The sequence below is a fragment of the Symphalangus syndactylus genome, chromosome 1 (assembly GCF_028878055.3).
Source record: "Symphalangus syndactylus isolate Jambi chromosome 1, NHGRI_mSymSyn1-v2.1_pri, whole genome shotgun sequence".
Classification (NCBI taxonomy): Eukaryota; Metazoa; Chordata; class Mammalia; order Primates; family Hylobatidae; genus Symphalangus; species Symphalangus syndactylus.
In genome coordinates this window covers 44,465,786-44,493,744 of record NC_072423.2, presented here as the reverse complement: position 1 = coordinate 44,493,744, position 27,959 = coordinate 44,465,786, and the positions used below count along the sequence as shown (strand labels likewise).

The 27,959-nt window shown below is 37.0% G+C and overlaps 1 protein-coding gene and 1 long non-coding RNA gene across 5 annotated transcripts in view; one reads left to right on the top strand and one right to left on the bottom strand.

Annotated features, from left to right (window-relative positions):
• PIK3C3 (phosphatidylinositol 3-kinase catalytic subunit type 3) overlaps window positions 1-27,959 on the top strand; it is a 763,308-nt gene that overhangs the window by 267,586 nt on the left and 467,763 nt on the right. The gene's annotated exons all lie outside the window — the stretch shown is intronic.
• LOC134737504 (uncharacterized) lies at window positions 406-9,368 on the bottom strand. The gene is made up of 2 exons (XR_010122503.1): window positions 9,036-9,368; window positions 406-7,214 (listed from the first exon to the last, which is right to left on the bottom strand). It is a non-coding gene; the product is annotated as an uncharacterized lncRNA (long non-coding RNA).

Here is a 27,959-nt window from a genome sequence, read left to right as displayed (position 1 = left end):
GGTATTCAATGTTTTTTTCCATCAGTATGGACTTATTTATTTTATACTTTGGGTTATAGTTTGATATTGTTTTCTCGCTCAAATTTTTCCAGTTTTTTTTTTTTTTTTTTTTTTTTTTTTTTTTTTTTGAGACAGAGTCTTGCTCTGTTGCCCTGGATGGAATGCAGTGGCGCAATCTCGGCTCACTGAAAGCTCCACCTCCCAGGTTCACGCCATTCTCCTGCCTCAGCCTCCCAGCAGCTGGGACTACAGACGCCCGCCACCAAGCCCGGCTAATTTTTTGTATTTTTAGTAGAGAAGGGGTTTCACTGTGTTAGCCAGGATGGTTTCGATCTCCTGACCTCGTGATCCACCCGCCTCAGCCTCCCAAAGTGCTGGGATTACAGGCGTGAGCCACCGCGCCCGGCCGAAATTTTTCCAGTTGTGGCCATCCGAAGCTCTTTCAGTTGTTCCTGTGTCCCTTTGATAATATTCCACAATTGTAGTTTCGTTGCTGTTTATTTTCTTGTTGTTGTTGCTCTTATTTGGTAAGAACATTTTCTTATTTTCTGGCACTGCAATTGCTCCAGGTTCATCTTACATATTTCCTGCCCCAGTCCTAGAATCAGCCATTTCTCTGAGAAGCTCTGTTTTCCCTTTTTTGGAGAATGCTATCCGAAACCAATGCCTGGACATTAAGAGTGCTGGTTGCTATTTTGGCGTCATTGTTTTTAGGCCCTCTCAGCTAAACAGAGAAAGGAAATATTTATGTGTATACTATCCCATGAGTATACATATATATCTGGAAATATTTCCATATGTAACCATCTGTATCTATATTAAAATAAACACGAGTCCGTGCTGATCTCTCCAATTCTAACCCATTACCACATGGATCATTCTAGCCTCTTCCATGTGCTGATTTGTAAACTCTGATTACAATATTAGGAAACCTAGCTCCCACCATCCACAATTCATTTGCTTAATTGTTCAATTCTAGTATGTATGTATCAGAATCATTAGTTCATACCTCCATTAGGTATGTGTTCTTTTTCAAGTAGAGTATAGTGCTTATGAACAGCCATCTTTTTTAAAATTAATATTGTGTATATTTAAAGGATACACCATGAGGTTATGGGATACACAGAGATAGAAAAAAGTATCTAACTATAGTATTTAACTATAGTGAAACAAATTAATAAATTCATCATCTCACATGTTTACTATCTTTTTTTATTCTTAGTAAGGTAACTAAAATCTATTCATTTGTCATGAATCCCAAATACCATATGATTTTATCACCTATAGTCCACATGCTATATATTAGTTCTCTAGACTTTTTGCCTATTGTTTGGCAGACTACTCTAATTTCCAAAGTTGCTCAGGTCAGCCTCCTTTCCCCAGCTTTATTCGAGGTTGTATTAAATGCATACATTTGTAATATAGTTAGATTGTTTCATCACATTCAACATTCCATCCTGGGATTCCTCTAACATCTGAATTATTTTTTAAGTTGCATACATTAAGGTTTACTCTTAATGAATAAGGTTACTCCAAAGAGTAAGGTCTACTCCTTTGTGTAAAGTTCAGTGGGTTTTGACAAATGCATAGTACCATATGTTAACAGTTACCTATCATATGGAATAGTTCACCACCCTAGAAATTCCCTGTGTTTCACCTAATTCAGGCCCTCCTCTCATCTCTCTGGACCCCTGACAAATACTGATCTTTTCACTGTTTCTATAGTTTTTCCTTTCCTAGAATGTCATCTAATTGAAATTATAATCTTTTTAGATTCTTTTCAAAATATTTCACTAAGCAATATGCAATTTGTAATTCATCCATGCCTTTTCATAGCTTGGTAGCTCATTTCTTTTCATCACTGAATAATATTTCATTGTGTGAATAAACCACAGTTCTATTATCTACACAACTTTTGGAGGACATCTTGGTTGCTTCTGGTTTTTGTCTATTACAAATAAAGTTGCTATAAACATTCACATGCAGGCTTTTGTGTGGATGTGTTCACCTAAAATTATTCTAGTGAATACGTAGGAGTAAAATTGCTGGATTGTAGGATAAGCCTATGGTTAGCCTCGTAAGGGCTGCCAAATTGGCTTCCAAAGTAGTTGTACCATTTTGCATTCCCACCAGCAACTGGAAGAGTTTCTTTTGCTTTGCATCCTTGCCATTAACTGGTTTTAGGAATTTTCAGATTTTAGCCATTTTAATAAGTGTAACATTTTATTTTGTTTTACTATTTTATTTTGTTTTATTGTTTTAATTTGTATTTCCCTAGTGACAAATAGTGTTGTGCTTCTTTTTCATGTGCTTATTTGTCATTTATGTATGAGATGTCTATTTGAATCTTTTTTTTTTTTAACTGGGTTTTTTGTTTTGTTATTGCAGAGTTTTAAGAGTTCTTTGTGTCGGATACAAATCATTTATTAGATAAGTGTTTTGTGAATATTTTATCCTAGTTTATAACTTGTCTTTTAATTCTTCTTATTCTCTTAACAGTGTCTTTCATGGAACAGAAGTTCTCAATTTTAATTAAATCCAACTTAACAATTTTTTTTCTTTCATCAATCATATTTTTGATGTTGAATCTGAAAACTCATTGCCAAACCAAGGTCTCCTAGATTTTCTGTCATGTTTTCTTCTGTAAGTTTTATAGTTTCGTGTTTTATATTTAGGTCTAAGATTTACTCATTCTCATTAATTTTTTTGAAAGATGTAAGGTTTTTTTTTTTGAAAGATGTATGTTTTTTTTCATGTGGATGTGTACTTGTTTCAGGACTATTTGTTGAAAGACTACCTTTTCTTCATTGAATTTCTTTTGTTCCTTTGTCAAAGATTAATTGACGATATCTGTGGGGGTCTATTTCTGAGCTCTCTATTCTATTTCATCCATGTATGTGTCTATTCTTTTTTGAATACTGTGTTATCTTGATTACTGTAGCTTTATAGTAAGCCTTGAAGTTGAGTAGTGTGAGTTCTCTAATTATCTTCTTTTTTAGTACTGTGCTGGTGATTCTAGGTCTTGTGCTTTTCCTTATGTACTTTAGAATCAGTTTGTTGATATCTAGAAAATAACTTACTGAGATTTTCCACCTTTAGGTGAGTCTCAAGGGCTAGAAAGGCCTGTAGTTAGGGAAATAGTTTTCTCCCAAGTAGAGATAAGACTCTGGTAGCCTTTCTCCCTTGAAAGTATAGGCCTGTGTTATGGAGAGCACTTTGGGTGTATTTCACAATAGTACTTTTACCCTCTTCTTGCCAAAGCTACAAGGGAATTTTTGTTGCTGCTACACTGTGAAAGTATAATCAGATTCCTAGTGGTTAAAAAAAAAAAAAGAATGTGTGTATCCCTAAGACTGCAACCCTTAGGATATTCTCACTCTCAAGTTAGTTTCCTGGCTCCAGCAATTAATCAAAATTACCATTTAAATATTTCTACCGGTTCATTACTCCAGTGGCTCTTCCTCCAAGGCAGCAGGTATTGGCTGTAACTCTTTGGATGAAGCTGTCTTGCCAGATTCGGTGTGGCAGTTTACCTTTAGATTTCAGTTCTCTAACAGGTCTAAGAAAAGTCATTATTTTTCAGTATGTTCAAATTTTTTCTCATTGAAATGATGGAAGTAATGACTTCTATTATTTTTTGATATCAGAGCTGGAAACAGAAGTTCACGTCAAATATACTTGTCTGCCATTTTCTTTCTTTCCTCTTTCTGGGACTCTCATTTCATGTATGTTTATATCATGGGAAAGGAAAATAATGCTTTCATTTGCCTTGCTAGGCTCTGTGACCAGGCCCGAGAATTTGGCCTGAAAATGAAACACATAAGACAAATTAACAGGAGAAAAGCATATGCATTTTATGTAATGTTTTTATATGTATTTGGCAGCCTTCATAGAAAAAATAAAGATGTGAAGAAGCAGTTAGGACTGAGAGCTTATAAACCTATTTACCAAAAGAATAATAATTTTGTGAAGAAGTGATAAGACAAAGGAAAATGGATTTAAACTTCTGTGGTGGTAAATTGTGGGAAACTGATTATGAAATATATACATGAAAATAATAGAAAATAAGAATTATTTTAGTAGGTTTTATAGATACATTTTGATGTTGACTCCCAGTGTGTAGTGAGTAGAATATTCTTCTCTGTGTTAAAGGGAAGACAACTTTTTAATGGGAAATTTTATGATCTGCTTTTAGGTAGAAAGGAGGAGGTCAGAAAGCCCCTCCTGCATTTGCTGTTTCTCAAGTGGCTTCAGTTCAAAACAATCAATATGCCAAAGTGCAATATTTTGGGGTGGCACATTCCGAATCCCTTCAGTATATGTACAATTTACTGACAAGTCTCTGAGTCTCTGCTTATTTTTCTGTAACTGTTTTCTTTCTAATCTTAAGGTAAATTAATTACTATTTTTTTCTTCAAAATCATTGATGATTTTTTCTGCCATCACAAATTTGCTATTAAATCCATCTAGTAATTTTTTCATTTTTGTTATTACATTTTTCAACTTAAAGATTTCCATTTGGATTTTTTTAGCTTTCTGTTTCTTTACTGAGATCCCTTATTTGTTGAGTCATTGTCCTCAAATTTTTTTTAATTCTATGCAATATATTCAGAATAGCTATAATGAAATTTTTGCTGCAGAATCCTACTTCTTAGTCTACTTACAGTTAGTTCTATTCAGTGGTTTTTTTTTTTTTCTAAATCTGGTCTATACTTTCTCTAAATATGGTTTCACACAGTATTTTTTGTATACTCTAATATTTGGTTGGACACTGGACATATGAGGTAATATAGTAATTTTGTGTTCTGATTTTACTTTTTCTTTTTTCTTTTTTGTAACTCACTTGAACTTTAACTGTGAAATTGATCTCCCCTGTAGCATATGGCCATTTGTATATATGCTAAGATTTTTTATTTTTGTTATCTAGCCTGATTTCCTAGGGGTCACCCCAGTGTCTGCATAGCTTAGTGGTCATCCAGTGATTTGGAATAGGCTATACTCAAATTCCATGTGCCCATAATTCTTCCTCCCTCTGCTGACTGGTCTTTGGGTGTGGGCACAAAGTTGTCAGTTTTCAAGTCTTCTGTGACTTTCACTTTACACTCAAACTTCCTTGGTTTTGCCTCACACACATGTATAGCTTCCTAGTCAGCCAGGTGTTCGTGAATAGCTTCTCTCATCTCTTCTATGGCTCTCTTATTTCTAAGAGCTCTCCACTAAGTTTATGCCTGGTTTACCGTTTGCCCCAACCAGTACCACAAATTTAGGCTAGTAGACCTGTCAGTCACCCATTTATTTTCTACTGACAATGCTGCCTGTTGTAGGTTTTGGTCCTATGCCTGAAATTGAGCCCACCTGGTCTGGCATCAAAGTTATAGGTTTCCTGGCCAGCTGCACACTAGCAATGCTGTCATTATTATTGACCAAGCTGGGATGGGTGGTGAACATTGGCTCCAGACAAGATTACAGGCATTATTGTTTGTAGCTGAAGGACTAGCAGTTTTTCATAAATATATATTTCTCAAATTGTTCTTTGCATTTAGTCAGTTTTTAGAGTTCCAAGATGGTTGTTTTTGACAATTATGTCCAGTTTTATCCTTTTCTTGTGGAGGTAAGAAGAAGATTTGTTAATCTCTCCACTCCTCTGTAGCTGTAAAGCTCCCTCCCTATTTTTCCCTTTTTTGTTTGTTTATTTTAGTAGAAAATTATGCTTACGGATCATCATCTGGTTGCTAGGGAGAAGTCATTGCTACCGGTTTTGGTGCTTTTTAAATGTATATGATAAAATACATCACAAATTCACCTGATAAAAAACTTCAGATTTAAATTTAGGATTAAAAGGTTGTTTTTTTTTTTAATGTAATCTCTTTGATCTTACATATGTATCTTTTTTTCTTATATGCCAAAACTCCTGGTTCTTAATAATATCAATGTAATTATTAATTTTGTCTAACAATATACATGCATCAACCTCAGAATAATAGCATCAACATTACCACAAATATAGTTACTTAAAATGATTTGATGGTTTTTGTGTGTGTGTGTGTGTTTTTTACACAGCACCGTATGTTTTATAATATAATGGTGATGATCTCTTCAGCTGCAATATATTTCTATGTTTTCTACAGGTACCAGAGTATGTCTGCTTGTCCTGGGGAAAAAAAATCTACATTCTCTCTTGCTGAATCCATAAACATGCTGTGCTTTACATCCATGATCAATTATACAACACATTTCAATGAAATTCAGAGCTATTTCACTGTCCAGTTCTGCTGCATGTTTTTATTACACCATAATTCTGCTCACAACCTGATTCATTTTACATTCTGACTTTATGTCAGATATACTAATCTACTTTTAAAATAACGAATATTAAAGATTTTCAAAAATAGTTGTAAAATCGAGTATTTTCTGCCATTTCACAGCTCCTTCCCATTTATGAGAGAGCCACATGACATCAGCCCGTAGACTGTGGAGAGTATTCCAGATCAATCACATTTCTGTGATTCCCAGAAGGCTGGTCATGAAAAAATTCCCTCTTCAGTTTATATATATGGCAGTAGTAAATGGAGGCACCTAGATAGAAAATTTTACTCTGGCGAATTATATCTTGTATATTCTTCAAACTCAAAAGAATAAAAACAAACTAAATGCTAGAAAACTAATGAACAAGCAAAACCTTCCAAATACTCCTTCTCACCATTACATTTATTTGGAAAAATACATTTTTAAAGTATCATGAAATTTTTCAATCTTATGCAGATGTAGAAATAATAGTAAAGTAAAACTCCATGCACTCACAACCCAGCTTCAGAAATTATACAATCATGACAAATATTGTTTAATCAATACCTCCATTCACTTATACTCATTGAGTATTTTTGAAGCAAGTCCCAGAAGTCAAATTATTGCCTTTGAAACAATTTCAGTGTGTATTTCCAAAACATAATGCTTTAAAAAAGAACTACAGTTGCAGTCACAAGTAAAAATAATAATTTAATATCATCAAATACCTAACCATTATTCAAATTTCAAATTCTCTTACAAGTACTATATTTTTGTAACAATTTGTGTGACTCAAGTCCGAAAATTTTTAATTCTTTCCATTGTTGAAGGAACCAGCTTATTTATCCTATAGAGTTTTCTGCCGTCTGGATTTTGATAATTGTGTCACCATGGTGTTGCTTAACTTCTTCCTATAGTCTCTGCTTTTCCTGTAAATTGAGCATTGGTGCTAGTGGTTTAATCAGATACAGGTAGGTTTATTTGTAGCAATTCTACTTGATAAAGGTTGCTGTGTTTTTCCTTATTAAGCATTTACTGTCTGGTTGCCTCTCTTTTAGCAGGTAGTGATGATCAATGACTGCATACATCAGTTCATTAAAGGTTGCAAAAGGAGGCTGTTCTAACTCTATTATTCTTACTTTATACATCTCTTAGATGTATATATAGGTGTATCTATGGATATATTTCTGAAATATGTTTACCAATAGAAATTTTATAAACCAAGTAACACAGTTTTTATAGGAACGGCAGGATAAATGCAAAATGTTACATCTCACAGATGAGCCATAAGCATAAAAGCATGTGGTGCAATGCCATAGGAGAAGGCAATATCTCCAAAAGGTTTCTCTCTTCCTCAGATTCTAAAAAGCCCTTTGCAATTTTTCACTCAAAATTTCTAATCACATATATTCCTAATATTTAAAAAATAATGTTTATAATTGTTTTCTGTCTAAAGAGTTATGCATGCTTATTTTAGGAAATATAGATGAATCTGAAGAAGGGGAAATCTCTAATTTCATTGCCTGGGGAAAACTACTGTCCAAGTGATTTCAAAGATGACTATTCTATAAGGGTCCCAGAACTTATTAAAGAATCAAGTCAGTAAAGAGTGATAATACTTGAGCTACAGAATGAAAACACAAATGATGTTAAAAAGTACTTCAGTGAGATTTTTTTCTGGAATTTTATATTGTGGTAAAATACACACAACATAAAATTTGCTGCAGTAACCATTCTAAACAATTCAGTAGCATTAAGTACAGAACCCATGTTGTGAAAACACCACCACTATTTAAACCCAGAACGTTCTTATTTTCCCAACTAAAGATCTTGTGATAGGTCTACAACTCTGTGAATATACTAAAAATAATTGTATATTTTAAGTTGTTGAATTTAGTAATAGAACAATTGTATTTCAATAAATCTGCTTTTAAAAAAAAAATAAGAGCAGAGAATAAAATAGAAAAAAGTCCCTTGCCTTCAGGGAATTTGCCTTCTAGTGATAGCCATTACCATTATAATTCTCTAATACCTTTAGCAGAAACACAAAGTGATAGCCATTGCCATTATAATTGTCTAATACCTTTAACAAAAACACAACAAATGAAACAGATTGCCTGTAGAAGATAAAGACTGGATATGCTATTCTTATAGACACCCTCAGATTTCCTGAATATAAGCTCAAGTTCACTGTATCTGACCCTAGTTCCCATGAACAGATGGCCAACCAAGGCTGAAATGGGGCAACTAATCCTGTATTTTCCTAAACTCCCAAGTTAAAATTTGCAAGATACATTATAGAAAGATAAAAACAGTATCTTACAGAGTGATGCTGATGTGGACTTTTAGATCTGGAAATAGCCTTAGAGATTATTAATTTTAGCCTAATTATTTTACAAATAGGCAACTGACACCCATGTAGTTCAAGGATTTAGCCATAACTGATCAAGCACGATCTGACTCTACAAAGCAGTTATATCCGAAGGCAGTGTTGTTCTGTTCTGTTTTGTTTTATTTTGTCTGTGTGTTTTTCAGAAGCATTATCTGCTTGACAGCCCACTGATGATTTTACAAATCCTTATTTGTAAAATAGACTTTACTTTGCTATCCCAGAAAAGACGAAGGTTGGGTTAATACAGTGTATCAAATAAACACTTTTAGTTTAGATTTTTTGATGTCAGTTAATAATGTTGAACCACAAAGCTGCAGAAGAATGAGAGGCAGAATTAGGAATGATACTGAATTTTTACCTGTCTCATGCATGACTGTCCTGGGATATGGCGGGTTCCCACATGAGCCTGAAGAACAAACTCAGTGTCAAAAGTCTTCATTTTGTCCAGTTGTCTCAGAAAAATGTGTACATACAGAGAAAGTGATGTCCCTGAGTGGTGAACCTCTTCCTTTTGTTCTTAGTTGGTGGCAGAGTCAAAACAGACCTTCAGACACCCAGTCATGTAGATTCTTTGGCTTTGCTGCTTTGCAATATAAATAATTTCCAAATGACTAACACTCTCTTATGCCTCAATTAATCTAACCTAGTGAACATGACTGAAGCTTTCCTTGCCAATTAAAACCCTTGCCAAACTGCAGCACCCTGTTTCTGAGATTTTTGTTTTTGTTTGTTTGTTTTTGTTTTTTGAGATGGAGTCTCACCCTGTCACCTAGGTTGGAGTGCAGTGGTGCGATCTTGGCTCCCTGCAACCTCTGCCTTCCAGGTTCCAGCAATTCTCGTGCCTCAGCCTCCTGAGTAGCTGGGATTACAGGTGCGTGCCACTATGCCCAGCTAATTTTTGTATTTTTAGTAGAGATGGGGTTTCACCATGTTGGCCAGGCTGGTCTCAAACTCCTGACTTCAGGTGATCCGCCTGCCTCAGCATCCCAAAGTGCTGGGATTACAGGCATGAGCCACCACACCAGGTCAGGGCTCTGTTTCTGAAAGTGAGTACTCATTCACCTTGTGAAGTGTGTTGTGGATGGAGAGAAAAAAGCATAAGGAGATTAGACTGAAGCTATCAATACTTAAAGTGAGACTTTTCAAGCTCCAATGGGACCACTGGCATGACTTTCAATATGGCTTCCATATTGCTTTGGTGACAGGATGAGAAGAAGGCAATACTGAGCTTGGCCTGCTCCTCAGAGATTGTGGGATCTCTTAATCAATTTTCTGTTGCTTACAACAGTATACCCGAAACTAGGTAATTTATAAAGAAAAGGAATTTCTTTCAGTCCTAGAGGCTGAGAAGTTCCAGGTTGAGGTGATACATCTGGTGAAAGCCTACTTGCTGGTAGGGGCTTTCTGCAGTCCCAGGGTGCTGCAGTGCATGGCATAGTGGGTGGCTGAGAGCACTGACATGCTAGCTCAGGTTTCTCTTCCTCTTCTTACAAAGCCACCAGTTACACCCCATGATAATCATTAATCCATGAATGGATTAATCTATTTAAGAGAGCAGAGTCCTCATGAATGATCCATTCAACTATTAAAGGACCCATTTTTAATGCTGCCACATTGTGGATTAAGTTTTCAACACATGAAATTTGGGAGACACATTCAAACTATAGCATGAGGTAAAGGAAGCATGAGTATTTCCTTGGACTGAATGTGGAGCCCAGGAAAGGGTGGCACTGAGGCCTTTGTTTTTGAGGGATGAGGAGGTCTTAGCAGAAAGAGGCAGCTGGACATGGCTAGCGGCCTACAGGCTAAGCACAGATCCGCGGTGCGTCAATTAGAACAGAAAGGAGCCTGCCAAAACTCATGTAGGGTCTCAGATTTTAGTCCTCTAACAGGGTGGTGGGATAAAAATGTAAAATAAACTATATGTTGAAAAACAAAATTGCATTTTGTTTACATTCACTGTAGAGCTTTTCAACATACAGTTTAATTTGAAATTATGCTGCAAGCTTAGGAATGGGGAGGAAGAGGAAAAGTAGGGGTAGTAGTAAATGAAGGGTCCGCAATTGTTACTGAGAGCAGGCTTGCAATTTCAATAGGTGCAGGCTTTGTGGTGTCTGAGTGGCTGGCATGATTTAATAGGAGCAATTTGGACTCATTATACATATATATTTCTTTTTAAAAATTAAGCATCGTAACAGCTATGATAGATAGATTAGGCACATATTATTACCTTCATTTTAGGTGAGGTGGTCCAAAACCAAGGTGATTAGCTTTCCCAAGGTCATGGATTTGTTTATTCAGGGGTGTGAGTTAGTTGAAGTGGAGCAAGCAGTCAGATCTAAGGGTGAGCCAGGTGGCCTTCCTTCTACCAGTTCTCTTTATCATGCTTCCTTTATCATGTCCATTACAGAACCATGTTTCTTCTAAGGACCCGCAGATTGCTAGGGCAGATCCTGTATTCAAATATCTTGTTTTTGCCTACTGCTTTTGCATCAGTCTGAGAATTTGCTTGAAGGCATCTATCATGCTGATGGTTAGAACATAAACCTGTTTTGGGGGAAAAGATTTGAATTGCCTACAATAATTTGTGGTTAATGAATTGTCCTAAGGGTTTTATGTGTCCCTCTCCCACTGTTTTGCATGGTAGTTGTCTCATCCCCACTAAAAGAGTTTTCTCATTTGAATTGTTTTTATGAATAAAGGGCTCTTTCATTTTCCACAGCCGATTTCCTTTTACTATCTTTATTGTATTTTAACGGGGAGACAAATGACACCACAAACAGAGGCAAGGGAGACTGACTTCTCCTGCCTTGCCTTTATGTGTTTTTATTAACCTTTGTTCATCCCTTAGCTCAGCCTGTGGGATATAGACCTTTAGTGCAGGTCATAAATGAACAGCCAGATTTGAAACTTGATAGAAAAGCCTCTAATGGGACAGAGGAGTCACTGAAACAATATTTGTTTTTAAAAATTGTGTTTGAAGTTATAATGACAATGATAGAAATATCAATTATAGTAATAAACATTGTAACACTGAGTATTGAGGTATATAGGCAGAAAGAAATATTTAGTATCCTCTATATGCTAGGCATGCTATATATTTTTCTGCTATATAAATAATATATGAATACATTTATATGATACAAACTTTAAAATATATGGGAGTATATGTGATAAATGGTCAAAATTATCTTTCTTTTTTCCCTCAAATGCCACTAGTTTCATCATATGTATCTATTAACAATTTCATCTGCATATACATATACACATTCATATCTTAATGTTTTGTTTTGTCATGCATGAGTTCAAAACCTCTGCATATTATTCAGTGACATTCTAATTTGCTTAACAAAATCTACTCTGCATATTATTCAATGACATTCTAATTTGCTTAATTTTAAAAGGCTTACTATTTGCACTTTATATAAATCTTCCTTACTCTTTGTTTTTTGTTGTTAGCAGCATTTCCCTCTTAGAGATTTAATTTTTTTGGTGGTTGTTAATACAGTGAAAGCTTCAGTAAACATCCTTCAACATACATGTCTTCCCGAAGGATACATTTCTAGAAATGGAATGCATGTGTGGAAGGATTTGTACATCTCATGGTTTGGTAGATAGTGACCAATTCCCTGTAGTGGCTATGCCACTTCAAACATCCACCGTATTGTATGAGTGTGACTCCCACCCCTTTGTGTGTTCTTTTATTCCTCAGAATACCCTGACAAAGGAAAACTCTAATCCTTATTTTTATCAACAGAGAATAACAAGCTTCAGAAATGTTAAGTAAAATTGCCTGAGGTTACACAGCTATCATGTGGAAGATGAGCTTTATTCCCCACAAAGGCCCATACTCTTTCTGTATTCAGGACATTTTCGGCATGAAGTCCATAATATCTAGCTTTGCTACTAAGTTGGTTTTATGTGTTTGGGAAGTCACATCACCTCTCTGGTTCAATTTTCCTTTTCTATAGAATGAAGTAGTTAGACCAGGTGCCTTAGTCTCCTTTGGCTTTGAATTGTAAACATGTTTTGGGGAGTATTTTATAAGTGCTAGTGCCAGTATCATTTTGGCTAGATTTTGAACATATTTCTTCTACTTGGGAGTTCACTTTTCAAAGGGGAAAAGGACTTGAATTGGGCTTAACATTAGGAATGTTAATAAGGTTAATATTCACCATCATAAGTAAAATTGTTAAGCATGGTCTGTGTGCTAAATACTGTTCACTTTTCCAAGTGCTTTACATCCATTATTTTGTACCATCCTCCCTGCATTCTGGTGAGCCAAGTGTGGTTATTGTCTTAATTTTACAGATAAGTAAAAGGATGAGGGAGGACAAGACTCTTGTCTAAGATCACACAGCATGTGGTGAGCATTTGAACTCAGACATTCAAAGACTGAGCTGAGAAGCAAATATTTTTGTGAGTGTGGGAGGGGGAGGCATTTTGTGGAGGAAAAATACAGTAATTATTCCTTGGACTATGATTAGGAAAGGAAGGGTCAAAAAACAATGAATTTTCTTGATAACTAAAACCTCTTTAGGTTCAAAAGTTAACCTTTAACAACTTGGGATAAAAATCCTTTTATACTATGTTACATACTCTTCTATTTACATTTAATTTGTTTAATTTAACCATTTCTTTTGGGGACAGTGTCATTGTATAGGTATTTGTTAGTTCCTTAATAGATTCCTGCTCTTGGGAATAATCAAACTGAATAAACCATTCTCCTTTTCTCTGAATGATCTCAAATTGGCATGCATTTTGAGTGTTTTAGGTTCTTTTTTACAGTTATGCTTCTCTTGCCTCAGTGTCAAAGTGTCAGCTTTGAAGGCCACTCTTGTGTGGAGAAGGTGGGACCAACTGACTGGGGATAGGATGTGCCCTTTGGATAGGGGACTGCATAACTCAACATCCAAACTGGGACACTGTTATTATTTAAGCAGGACAACAGGAATAAGATGAGTCTGCTTATTCAAACTGGGATTTACAGTCACTTTACTTAGGGCCAGGTCCACATCCTGACTCACTTGCTTGTTAAGGAATCTTGTCACGAAGTATTTAGTTTCTCTGAACCACAGTTTCCTCAGTTGTAAATTGGGAACAATAATGCCAACTTGTAAGAATTAGAGAGAACGTACATAGTAGGTGCCTTATGATAGAGCTGCCACATGGGTTGTTGAGAGGAATGAAAGTCAAGGGCATAACACAGTAACTACTTTTTGCCTGTTAACTTTGCTGTTGCTTAGGCCGTGATTATTCTGCTTTCTATTGCTGTAATTGTGTCTACATCTGGCTGCCTCCTCCAGCATTCTCTTCTTAGCTACTTCCAATCTGATGTGGGCCCAGGAAACAAGATAACTGAAGTGTTAGTATTCCAGAATATACTCATCTCTAAGTTAGGGGCGAGTTTTTCGGTTTTCTGTTTTGTACAAGTTTTCATCTTAACTGCTTAAAGTATTAGTCTTTCACCTTGTCATTGGCCTAAACAATAAATGTTGTGTGATAATTCATCACTATATAGGTAATGCTTCTTGGTGATTTTCTGTATTTGAATATTATAGTTTGTCAACATGGTACTGGTATAAAAATAGGCAGGTATAAAAATACAAATATGTTTTATTATGTAAAAATATAAATCAATAGAACAGAATAGAGAACCTAAAAATAAAGCCAAATTCTTACAGTCAACTGATCTTCAACAAAGCAAACAAAAACCTAAAGTGGGGGAAAGAACAGACACACTATTTTTTTTTTTTTTTTTTTTGCATCTTTTCCTTCCTTTTATTATGCTTCCCTACTTTCTCCAACCAAAAAGAATTTTCAGATTACACGTGCATGAAGGAAGACTTTTAACAAAGAAGAATTCATATGCCTAAAGAAACTAATATCTCATTATCAGTAAATATTAACAAATAGATTGTCACTTTATTATAGTCCAAATCATGAGTAAACATTCGCTTGGGTTGTGAATATATCTTTTGTTATGCATTGTTTCTCTATATATTAAAAAATTTACTTGTTCATGGTTAAAAGAAGAAATCTAGTAAATAGTTTGAATAGCATCTTTTTTATTTTTGTTATTTTTTTTAAAGTTTTTTATTTATTTTTTTTAGGTTTTTTTTTTTATTATACTTTAGGTTTTAGGGTACATGTGCACAATGTGCAGGTTTGTTACATATGTATCCATGTGCCATGTTGATTTCCTGCACCCATTAACTCGTCATTTAGCATTAGGTATATCTCCTAATGCTGTCCCTCCCCCCTCCCCCAACCCCACAACAGTCCCCGGAGTGTGATGTTCCCCTTCCTGTGTCCATGAGTTCTCATTGTTCAATTCCCACCTATGAGTGAGAACATGCGGTGTTTGGTTTTTTGTCCTTGCGATAGTTTACTGAGAATGATGTTTTCCAGTTTCATCCATGTCTCTACAAAGGACATGAACTCATCATTTTTTATGGCTGCATAGTATTCCATGGTGTATATGTGCCACATTTTCTTAATCCAGTCTATTGTTGTTGGACATTTGGGTTGGTTCCAACTCTTTGCTATTGTGAATAGTGCCGCAATAAACATACGTGTGTATGTGTCTTTATAGCAGCATGATTTATAGTCCTTTGGGTATATAGCCAGTAATGGGATGGCTGGGTCAAATGGTATTTCTAGTTCTAGATCCCTGAGGAATCGCCACACTGACTTCCACAATGGTTGAACTAGTTTACAGTCCCACCAACAGTGTCAAAGTGTTCCTATTTCTCCACATCCTCCCCAGCACCTGTTGTTTCCTGATTTTTTAATGATGGCCATTCTAACTGGTGTGAGATGGTATCTCACTGTGGTTTTGATTTGCATTTCTCTGATGGCCAGTGATGAGGAGCATTTCTTCATGTGTTTTTTGGCTGCATAAATGTCTTCTTTCGAGAAGTGTCTGTTCATGTCCTTTGCCCACTTTTTGATGGGGTTGTTTGTTTTTTTCTTGTCAATTTGTTTGAGTTCATTGTAGATTCTGGATATTAGCCCTTTGTCAGATGAGTACGTTGCAAAAATTTTCTCCCATTGTGTAGGTTGCCTGTTCACTCTGATGGTAGTTTCTTTTGCTGTGCAGAAGCTCTTTAGTTTAATCAGATCCCATTTGTCAATTTTGGCTTTTGTTGCCATTGCTTTTGGTGTTTTAGACATGAAGTCCTTGCCCACGCCTATGTCCTGAATGGTATTGCCTAGGTTTTCTTGTAGGATTTTAATGGTTTTAGGTCTAACATGTAAGTCTTTAATCCATCTTGAATTAATTTTTGTATAAGTTGAAAGGAAGGGATCCAGTTTCAGCTTTCTACATATGGCTAGCCAGTTTTCCCAGCACCATTTATTAAATAGGGAATCCTTTCCCCATTTCTTGTTTTTGTCAGGTTTGTCAAAGATCAGATAGTTGTAGACACGCGGCATCATTTCTGAGGACTCTGTTATGTTCCATTGATCTATGTCTCTGTTGTGGTACCAGTACCATGCTGTTTTGGTTACTGTAGCCTTGTAGTATAGTTTGAAGTCAGGTAGCGTGATGCCTCCAGCTTTGTTCTTTTGGCTTAGGATTGACTTGGCGATGCAGGCTCTTTTTTGCTTCTATATGAACTTTAAAGTAGTCTTTTCCAATTCTGTGAAGAAAGTCATTGGTAGCTTGATGAGGATGGCATTGAATCTATAAATTACCTTAGGCAGTATGGCCATTTTCACAATATTGATTCTTCCAACCCATGAGCATGGAATGTTCTTCCATTTGTTTGTATCCTCTTTTATTTCATTGAGCAGTAGTTTGTAGTTCTCCTTCAAGAGGTCCTTCACATCTCTTGTAAGTTGGATTCCTAGGTATTTTATTCTCTTTGAAGCAATTGTGAATGGGAGTTCACTCATGATTTGGCTCTCTGTTTGTCTGTGATTGGTGTACAAGAATGCTTGTGATTTTTGTACATTGATTTTGTATCCTGAGACTTTGCTGAAGTTGCTAATCAGCTTCAGGAGATTTTGGGCTGAGACAATGGGGTTTTCTAGATATACAATCATGTCATCTGCAAACAGGGACAATTTGACTTCCTCTTTTCCTAATTGAATACCCTTTATTTCCTTCTCCTGCCTGATTGCTCTGGCCAGAACTTCCAGCACTATGTTGAATAGGAGTGGTGAGAGAGGGCATCCCTGTCTTGTGCCAATTTTCAAAGGGAATGCTTCCAATTTTTGTCCATTCAGTATGATATTGGCTGTGGGTTTGTCGTAGATAGCTCTTATTATTTTGAGATACATCCCATCAATACCTAATTTATTGACAGTTTTTAGCATGAAGGGTTGTTGAATTTTGTCAAAGGCCTTTTCTGCATCTATTGAGATAATCATGTGGTTTTTGTCTTTGGTTCTGTTTATATGCTGGATTACATTTATTGATTTGCATATGTTGAACCAGCCTTGCATCCCAGGGATGAAGCCCACTTGATTATGGTGGATAAGCTTTTTGATGTGCTGCCGGATTCTGTTTGCCAGTATTTTATTGAGGATTTTTGCATCAATGTTCATCAAGGATATTGGTCTGAAATTCTCTTTTTTGGTTATGTCTCTGCCAGGCTTTGGTATCAGGACAATGCTGGCTTCATAAAATGTGTTAGGGAGGATTCCCTCTTTTTCTATCGATTGGAATAGTTTCAGAAGGAATGGTACCAGTTCCTCCTTGTACCTCTGGTAGAATTCAGCTGTGAATCCATCAGGTCCTGGACTCTTTTTGGTTGGTAAGCTATTGATTATTGCCACAATTTCAGAACCTGTTATTGGTCTATTCAGAGATTCAGCTTCTTCCTGATTTAGTCTTGGGAGGGTGTATTTGTCAAGGAATTTATCCATTTCTTCTAGATTTTCTAGTTTATTTGCATAGAGGTGTTTGTAGTATTCTCTGATGGTAGATTGTATTTCTGTGGGATCGGTGGTGATATCCCCTTTTTCATTTTTTATTGCATCTATTTGATTCTTCTCTCTTTTCTTCTTTATTAGTCTTGCTAGTGGTCTATAAATTTTGTTGATCTTTTCAATAAACCAGCTCCTGGATTCATTAATTTTTTGAAGGGTTTTTTGTGTCTCTATTTCCTTTAGTTCTGCTCTGATTTTAGTGATTTCTAGCCTTCTGCTAGCTTTTGAATGTGTTTGCTCTTGCTTTTCTAGTTCTTTTAATTGTGATGTTAGGGTGTCAATTTTGGATCTTTCCTGCTTTCTCTTGTGGGCATTTAGTGCTATAAATTTCCCTCTACACACTGCTTTGAATGTGTCCCAGAGATTCTGGTATGTTGTGTCTTTGAAGAACAGACACATTATTCAACAAATCGTGCTTGGGTAACTGGCTAGCCATATGTAGAGGAATGAAACTGGATCCTTATCTCTCACCTTATACAAAAATCAACACAAAATGGATCAAAGACTTAAATCTAAGACCTGAAGCCATAAAAATTGTAGAAGATAACATCAGAAAAACCCTCAAGACGTTGGCTTAGGCAAAGACTTCATGACCAGAAACCCATAAGCAAATGCAACAAAAACAAAGATAAATAAATAGGACTTAATAAACTTAAAAAGCTTCTGCATAGCAAAGACAAAATCAGCAAAGTAAACAGACAATCCAGAGTGGGAGAAAACCTTTTCAATCTATACATCTGACAAAGGAATCCAGAATCTACAAGGAACTCAAATCAGAAAAAAAAAAAAAAAGACACCAAACAGTCCCCCAAAAAGTGGGCTAAAGACATGAATAGATAATTCTTAAAAAAAGATAGACAAATGGTAAACAAACATATGAAAATATGCTCAACTTCACTAATGGTCAGGGAAATACAAATCAAAACCACAATGTGATACCACCTTACTCCTACAAGAATGGCTATAATCAAAAAATCAAAATATAATAAATGTTGGCGTGGATGTGATGAAGAGAGAATACTTTTACACTGCTGGTTGGTGGGACTATAAACTAGTACAACCACTGTGGAAAACTAAAAGTAGAACTACAGTTTGATCCAGCAATCCCATTACTGGGTATGTGTCCAGAGGAAAAGAAATCATTATACAAAAAAGATACCTGCACATGCATGTTTATAGCAGCACAATTTGCAATTGGAAAAATATGGAACCAGTCCAAATGCCCATCAATCAACAAGTGGATACAGAAAATGTGGTGTATATATACCGTGGAATACTACTCAGCCATAAAAAGAAACAAAATAATAGCATTTGGAGCAACCTGGATGGAATTGGAGACCATTATTCTACGTGAAGTAACTCAGGAATGGAAAACCAAGCACCGTATGTTCTCACGCATAAGTGGGAGCTAAGCTATGAGGATGCGAAGCCATAAGAATGGTACAATGGACTTTGGAGACTCAAGGGAAAGGTTCAGAGTGGGGTGAGGGATAAAAGACTATACGTTGGGTACAGTGTACACTGCTCAGGTGAGTGATGGATGCACCAAAATCTCAGAAATCACCACTAAGGAACTTCTTCATGTAACCGAACACCACCTATTCCCCCAAAATACATTGAAATAATTTTAAAAATTATAGGTTTGTTGACAGGAGATTTTTAGCTATTAAGATAGTTTAGCTCAATAAGGTTTAATTTCCCACCAGCTTGCAGGGAGGGGCTTCTCCAAAACACTGAAATTGGGTATAAAAGAACTTTTATAGTATCTGATAATTTGGCAAGTAAAGTTCCAGAGTGTGAAAGTAGGAACAATCTAATTTTTTGCTTCCCAGAAAAACAAGACATATTAGTAATTATTAAGAAGGAAGTGAACTTAACTGTCCTTTTTACACAAAGGGAAAGAATTGCAGGAGTTTATAACATGCTTGTAATATGAAAGGCTCATGTAGGATAAATTAAATTCTGCTTTAATTTTCCTTTGTAGTTTAAAAATCAAAATAAGGAATTACTATTTTTTCTATTTTCTCTACTAAAACAGAAGCCATATATGTCTTACTACTTTATCCCCAGCATCCCACACAGACTGTGGCACATAGTAACCTCTCAATATTTAATAATTAAAAAGAATATATCTCAAATGCATATTGACAACATGAAGTATAGATAATTGCAATCTAGTAAATTGTTACTCTCCTCAACAGCTGTGTAAGAGTATATGCAGAATAAAATGACCTTTGCTTCATTCTGCATCTTTTTCAGATAACCTGGTGACCTATTCTCAGTAGAGACTGATTATTTGGGGGATACGGAGATATCACTGCAGTGTATGTAAATAAAGGGTAATAGTATTTTTTCCTGAGCAAGAAAACATCTGTTTAAACTAATGGTCCCACTGTACTTATTTATTTTACGCACACTAATTCAGTCACTCAAACATTTAGAGTACCTCCTATATGCCAGGCACTGTACTACATATTAGCCATGGCTGGAAAAAAGAAGGAGTGGTGAATGAGTCACTTTATAATTATTCGTGATGAGTATGAGTATTTTGGTTTTACTTACAAAAGCTACCGAGTGTGTGTGTATGTATAGTTACTGGTCATTTTTTCTTTTGTGTGTGTGCATGTGTATGACAAGATGATAGCCATTGTCTTTGTTTTCCTGTGTTTCCAATTTCTAGTTAAATGATTGGGCGTCTTTCTTCTGCCCCAAAAAATGAGAGTCTATAATATGCCTCATCACTGTAAAATGGAGTACACTCTAGACAGCCATGGTGAATGACTAACAGAAATGCCAGATGCTGGGATAGTTAATATTGAGTGTCAACTTGATTGGACTGAAGGATACAAAGTATTGTTCCTGTGTGTGTCTGTGAGGGTGTTACCAAAGGAGATTAACATTTGAGTCAGTGGACTGGGAGAAGCAGACCCACCCTCAATCTGGGTGGGCACCATCTAATCAGCTGCCAGCACAGCTAGGATAAGAGCAGGCAGACGAATATGGAATGAATAGACTTGCTGAGTCTTCCTGCCTCCATCTTTCTCCTGTGCTGGATGCTTCCTGCCCTGGCTCTTCAGCTTGCAGATGGCCTATTGTGGGACTTCACATTGTGATCCTGTGAGTCAATACTCCTTAATAAACTCCCTTTCATATATACGTCTATCCTATTAGTCCTGTCCCCCTAGGGAACCCTGACTAATACAGATGCCCTCTTCCTTTTTACCAGTTTTTGTTGTGTTTGGGTGGAAATGTTTGCAAATACATCCATGTTCAGCTGTTTTCATTAATGGTGGTGAACAGAATGTGGGTGGGCAAACTCAGCAGCAAACATTTCCAATGTGATTTTTGGGTTTGGCATGTGGTCAGACTCTGCACAGCCAGCCAGCCTCTCCTCTGCCTTCTCCCTCTCCCCGACCTTCCTTTCTCTCCTCCTGCCCCCACCTTTAATTCACACTCTTTTAAATTTTTGATGATCCTTTTGTTGGTCATATATTTAGCCACCATTTGCTGAGCCCCAGCTTATGGTCCACTGTGTCAGGGCCTGTGGCTCTAAATGTGGTTTCTAAGCTTTAGAAAGCTAACAGTCCAGAGAGGAAGATAGATACAAAAATAAATAGCCACGTGAATATGTTTAATTAAACATTTGTGAGAAGAATTATGAAACCCCTGAGGGCTTCATTGTGCCATCTAGGGAGTAGGAAATGGCCTCATAGAGACAGTTAAGAGTGGACATCAGGGGCTATGTCATTTCCAGGACCAGTCTCAGGCCATGTGTTAGGATATTTGGGCTCAATTTCAAGTCTTCTAAAGAGTTGTGTGAGTTAAAGAAAATATGTTCACTTTTTGGTGCTTCAGTTTTCTTATCACTAGCAATGGATAAGAATCTTCACTGCTGTGAAGACAGAGTAAGACAATGTTTGAGAAAGCTCTATGATAAGTTTTAGGCAATTCCAAATGTTATCTTCATTTTGCTGTTATAAGAAATAGCCTGGGCCATTGAACTGATGGTTCTTCCTAGCCAGTTCCTCTCTCTACATCTTTCTGGAAGAATCTATGCAAGACCAGGCCCCTTTCCTGAAAGATACAACAAAATGAGACATAAGGGCTTGAGTTCTAGCCCTTCAAAAAGCTGGAAGTTTTAAAAATGATGGTAATGATGGCATTGCCTTATTCTCTTGGAACTCTTAGTGCGTATCCCAGCACTTACCCAGCCAGGATCTCATATGTCATTTAGGTTAGAACAGGTGTCACCATCTTTGCTTTATAGACATGTTTACCATGGGACAAAAAACAAGGAGGATTGATTTGTGCTACCACCAGAGTAGAGTGATTGTCAGGATTCTAAAAGGCAAGAGATCTTAAAAATAGCAGTGTAACCACATATAAAGAAAACAATACAGGCATAGATTTAATAACCTTTGCAGGGTCACATAATTAATTAGGGAATAGAAGCAGACCTCCAACCCAGGGCTCTTCTGACTGTTGCTGAAACATACTGGACCACATCTTCATCTTGAATTCATCTTCAGTGGTTGAGCTTTTCAACTTTTGCCTTTAAATTTGATGACGCACACTCTTCCTTCCTACCTCACAGCTTTCCTATCAATTGACCGATAATCTTAAAAACTAGGACTTAGTTGTATTAAGGGCACTTATTAGATGCAGTAATCCAACATTTTGCAGATAAAATAACACAATTATTTTGCCATTTATAGGTCTTCCTCCATTTTACCAATTAGCTCATTTTGTAAAGTTGAATATTCTGCTCTGGAATTTACCTAAAGCACTCTCGGCATGTCAAGACTTGCTGCAGGCGCTATGGACTTCAGACTTAGCCCTTGACTCCGTCTCGTGCTCTGAAGGACATAAGGAGGGCAGTACATCTGCAGAGCTTCCAAGTGTTAACTCTACCTGCTCCCTAAACCAATCTTGGCAAAATTGACCCTAGGCTCTACCCCACCAGTAAATATGCCAGACAAAAATAGATTCAATTAATTTCCTCTCATTTAGATCACTGATGAACTGACACTTAAGAAGATACCAGTGTTGCTTTAGATGGCTTTTAGTCCTGTGTTCATGTTCTGTGATTCTTTGGCATAGATAGTAAATGGCTAGGTCTTGGGTAATCCTCATTTCTGGGGAAACAGATATTTCCCCTTACTTCCCTCTTTCTGCAACAACTGATCACAGAAAAGAGGGGACTAAAAACTATTTGTTAGATATTGATAAAGGATGTAATATCAATAAAATAGAGTGAAGACTATTAGCATATTAGATAGAATGGCCCTGCAGGAGGGATGAACTTTATCATATAAGTTTACTGCAAAGGAAGAGCTCGTATTCCTCTTCTTCAAGTGCAAGCCCCTCTTAATGAAACTGACAGTATGGAATCTTCCAGTCATTGAAGACCTGCTGCAAGCCTGGCCCTGAGTACAATATTAGAGGCTGAAGATTTTAAAGAAAAATAACATCCAAGTCCCAGCAACCAAGATGCCTATAGTGTAATTGGAGGAAAAAAGCAAAAGACAAAAAAGAGTTGAGGAAGTTTCTTGGAGGAGGTGACATTGGAATACAGCCCTGAAAAAGGCAGAAAGAAAGAGACATGAGGTGGAGGGGAAGAACTAATTGTGTTTGAGAAAACATTGATGAGATAGTCAATGATTAATAACAAATTGTGAGATAAAACTTTCCAGGTAATCTATGTGCATTTTAGCTAAAACGCTTTTTAGTGTAACTGCCTCCCTCATTATTTTTTTGGCTAACCAAATATATTTTAACATAACAGTTGTGAAAAGTTAATTTATAGAAGATACATTCTTAAGTATAAAAAATTAATTTACTATTAATTAAAAATACAAAATAAAAAAGAGATAACTAGCTTTTGCCTATCAATTGGCATAGATCTAAAAATAACAATAAAATATACTGCTGGTGAAGATAAAGAAAGACAAGCAATCCCATACATGGCAGGTGAGAAATTTGGTACAATTATTGGGAAACCATTTGGCAATATGTATCAAAGCCTTAAACATATTTATACCCTCCAAGACACTAACCATGTTTAAAGAAAGAGTGTTTTTATAGGAGTAAATAAAAACATATATTCAAAGAAATTCATTGCAATGTTCCTTTATTTAAAATAAGGAATATTAGAAAAAAATACCTACATTTGATAACAGATGGTTAAATATGTTACATACTTAGGATATTATTCTTGCATTAAAATAAGATTTTAGCAGTACTATGTAGCAATAGCTACCATGTATTGAGGATTTATTATATATCAGGCACTATGCTAGTAACATTGACTATAAATCTTACTTTTTAAAAATTTTATTATTATACTTTAAGTTTTAGGGTACATAATCTATTGTATTAATGATTAAAAGTAAGATTTACAACATGACACATGTAAATCTTACTTTTAATCATTAATACAATAGATTGATTTCTCATTGAATTTTATATACTTAGTATTTTTATAAATTTATGGGGCACAAGTGTAATTTTATTACATGCATAGATTTCATAATGGTGAAGTCAGGACTTTTAGGGTATCCGTCACTCAGTTAATATGCATTGTACCTGTTAAGCAATCTTTCATCATTCTCCTCCTCCCACCCCTTCACCCTTCCAAGTCTCCACTGTCTATCATTCTGTACTCTACATCTATGTGTACATATTCTTTAGCTCCCACTTATAAGTGAGAACATACAGTATTTGTCTTTCTGTGTCTGACTTGTTTCACTTAAGATAATGACACCTAGTTTCATCTAGTTCTCATTTTTAATGGCTGAATAGTATTCCATTGTGCATGTAGATCACATTTTCTTTATCCAGTCATCTGTTGGTAGACATTTAGTTTGTTTCTACATCTTTGCTATTGTAAATATTGTTGTGATAAACATACAGGTGCAGGTGTCTTTTTGATATAGAAAATATTTTCCTTCCTCATTAAATTTTATTATTGTTTTAGAGGAAATGTTCAATGAGACTTGAGTATTAAGATGTTTCCAAAACTGGCCCTGACCTACCTTGCTAAGCTTCATATTTTCTTACTTTAGAGATGGGAAACATGAGGCCCAGAAAATTATTTAAAGTCAAAGAACAAGTCAGAGGCAAAGTCAAGAGTGAAACCTCCAGATCTTGATGTCATGTCAATGAACTTTTCATTCCGTATGTTCTTCTGGAATAATTACATCTCGTCTTACAAACATTTATGGAAAATCTATCATGTGCCAGGCACTGGTCTAGGAATTAAACACACAATAAACGTAAATCCTGTGCTCTCAGTTTACAACCCATGGGGAAGACAGACTCACTAAAAAAATAAATAAATAAATAAGCTGGCTGGGCGCGGTGGCTCATGCCTGTAATCCCAGCACTTTGGGAGGCCGAGGCAGGTGGATCATGAGGTCAAGAGATTGAGACCATCCTGGCCAGCATGGTAAAACTCCCATCTCTAGTAAAAATACAAAAATTAGCTGGGCGTGGTGGCGCGCACCTGTAGTCCCAGCTACTCAGGAGGCTGAAGCTGGAGAATCGCTTGAACTGGGGAGGAGGAGGTTGCAGTGAGCCGAGATCGCACCACTGCACTCCATCCAGCCTGGTGACACAGTGAGATTCCATCTCAATAAATATAAGCAAGCTAGTGACTGAACCACAAATCAAGTCCTTTTTGGATGAAAACAGGGTATCAAATGACAAAAAACTCTCCAGTGTGACAGATGTGATAACAAATGGACGTATTGAGCCCAGTGCTGGCAGAGAGGAGGAGCTTATTGACCTACCATGAGTGGGTTAGCAGAGGCATCTCAGACTGATGACTAACATTTGTTCAGAGCTTATCAAATCCCATGCACTCTTCCAAATGCGCTATGCAGGTTAACTTAGGTAACGCTCCCAGCAATCCTGTGAGGGTAATACTATGATTAGTATTATTTCCCACTTTGCAGAGGATTAAATCAAGGCAATGAGAGGCTGAGTGACTTGCCCAGCCAGTCAGTCAACAGGAGCCAGAGTTTGAGCTCCAGTCTCTATTGCCCGCTTGCCTCTCTCTACCCAGTATGATGCTTGGATTGGCAATTGAAGGATGTAGAGAAGAAACTAATTCTAGGAAGAGAGAATGAGGTGTTTGCCGCAGGGTGCTGAATTTATTTAGAAAACTTTAGGAAATTCACTTTTGGGAGGTGGAGGTGATCTTTGCACGGTGGGGGTGAGGTGTGCTCGGCCATGAGGCATGAGCCTTACCAGGCCTTACTGAGGAGCTTGGCTCTTCTCCATTAGGCAACTAGAAGCCATTGAAAGCTTAAGCAGGGAAGAAACATGATCCAGCTTTCCTCTTTGAACAACTTTGCATTCATCAGGCCACAAAGTGACTGAAATGGGTTCAGCCAGCTTCTAGATCCCTGACCCTGTGACCAGGGTTCGGCCACACTCTTCTTCCAGTAAAAAAGGAATGGCCTGAAATGGAAACCATTGCTACAGGGGATTAATAAAATCTCCCAGGGCCAAGAAAGCTAAACCACAATTTAAAAACCTTCCTGCATAGCTGGAGGCTGCAGTGTGTGGCTTGTAGGGGTGGGTGATCTGTGTCATCTTCCTTGACAGTATATTGCTTTGCATCCTCCTCGTAAACCTGTTTATTTTGTGGGAGGGTAAAGTACCTGACAGAACTTATCCAGGAGGAAAATGAAAAAAACAGTGGGCCTTAAATCTTCATCAAGTTTCAGAAACCTGCAAACCAACACAAGAAACTCTCAGATTTGGGACTTGGAAAACTGGGGGCTTTACCTGCCTCCTGCCTCCCTCCCATTCTTCGCTCCTGATTGCATGACACCTTTTCCCTTTCTCAAGTCTTATCTTTGAATTCCACCTCCTAACAGCCCAATGTTCTCATAGTGCCAAAGCCTCATGCTGCAGTTCCCCAGGGCAAGCTTGCCCTTTCCAGAACTGCCCACCTTTCAAAATTACTTCCTTACATTTCTAGTTACAGCTATTAAATTCCTCCTGGGGCTGAGCTCAATCAAATATGTGTTAGAAGGAGAGTAATTTAATTAAATTGCATCCCACTAAGGTGTAAATAACGTATAGCCCCAAACCCATCCATACAATCATCCCAGGTATGTGGAGGTCACATTTCAGGATCCCTTAACACATGCCTCCTTTCTAGACGCCCTTGCCAGAAGCTGAGGCAGACTTGCTCCTTGTGTACTCTAGCCTCTATCCTGCAGTTTTTGAAACATTTGTATTCACCTACTTAGGACCAGCTGCTGTCCCTTCCCCCGAACTTGGGGTGCCCTGGCCTGTTCCCTACAAACCTGTGAATGTTTGTCTTTGCTGTGTGGATCATATTCAGTCTCAGAGCTTGGAAACAGGAAGGGTAGACAAATGATTAGGAGACAGGGGCCAGGTGTGGTGTTCACGCCTGTAATCCCAGCACTTTGAGAGGCCGAGGCAAGTGGATCACCTGAGTCAGGAGTTTGATACCAGCCTGGCCAACGTGGTGAAATCCTGTCTCCACCAAAAATACAAAAAAAATCAGGCAGATATGGTGGCAGATGCCTATAATCCGAGCTACTTGGGAAGCTGAGGCAGGAGAAACACTTGAACCCATGAGGTGGAGGTTGCAGTGAGCTGAGATTACACCACTGCACTAAAGCATGGGCAACAAGAGAGAGACTCTGTCTCAAAAAAAAAAAAAAAAGAGGTGTCGCTGAGAATGAATTATGTACATCTAAAAGAGAAATGCAGTTTTCTTGAAAAAACAAGTTTATCAGATGTGATTAGAGGAGTTTGCAATGACAATCGAATGATGTGACAAAATATCCAGCAAGTTTATGGTTGGGTGCTGAGTTTGGACTAGGAGATGGGGGACTTTCTAACTCCAACTTTGTTTAAGTTACCACCATCTTTGGGTCTAAGTGTCGTTATCTGTAAAATGAGTAGGTTGGGCCAGATAGCTTCAGCTCCTTTTAGATCTAATTGTAATTATCAAGTATTGGATATCACATGAAGACTTTGGACCTGTGTGCTGTAACACTGACCTCCTGTTCTGTGGACCACTAATTTCTCTGCTATAGTGCAGATGAAAGGCCACACTCACAGAGAGACATGGTAGAAAACACACTGAACTTGGGACCAAAAGACTTGGGTTCCAGTCTGGGTTGGCCTAGTAATGTAAACAAGTGGCGTTTCAGTTTCTTTGTCTATAAACTAGGGTTAGCAATTCCTCTCCTGTTTTTTTTTTTTCTTCTCATGTTGGAAACCACACAGCTACATACTTGCTGACTCTTTTTATTATTTTCAGAAATGTCTCTGAGCTGTGTGTGGTGGCTGACATGTA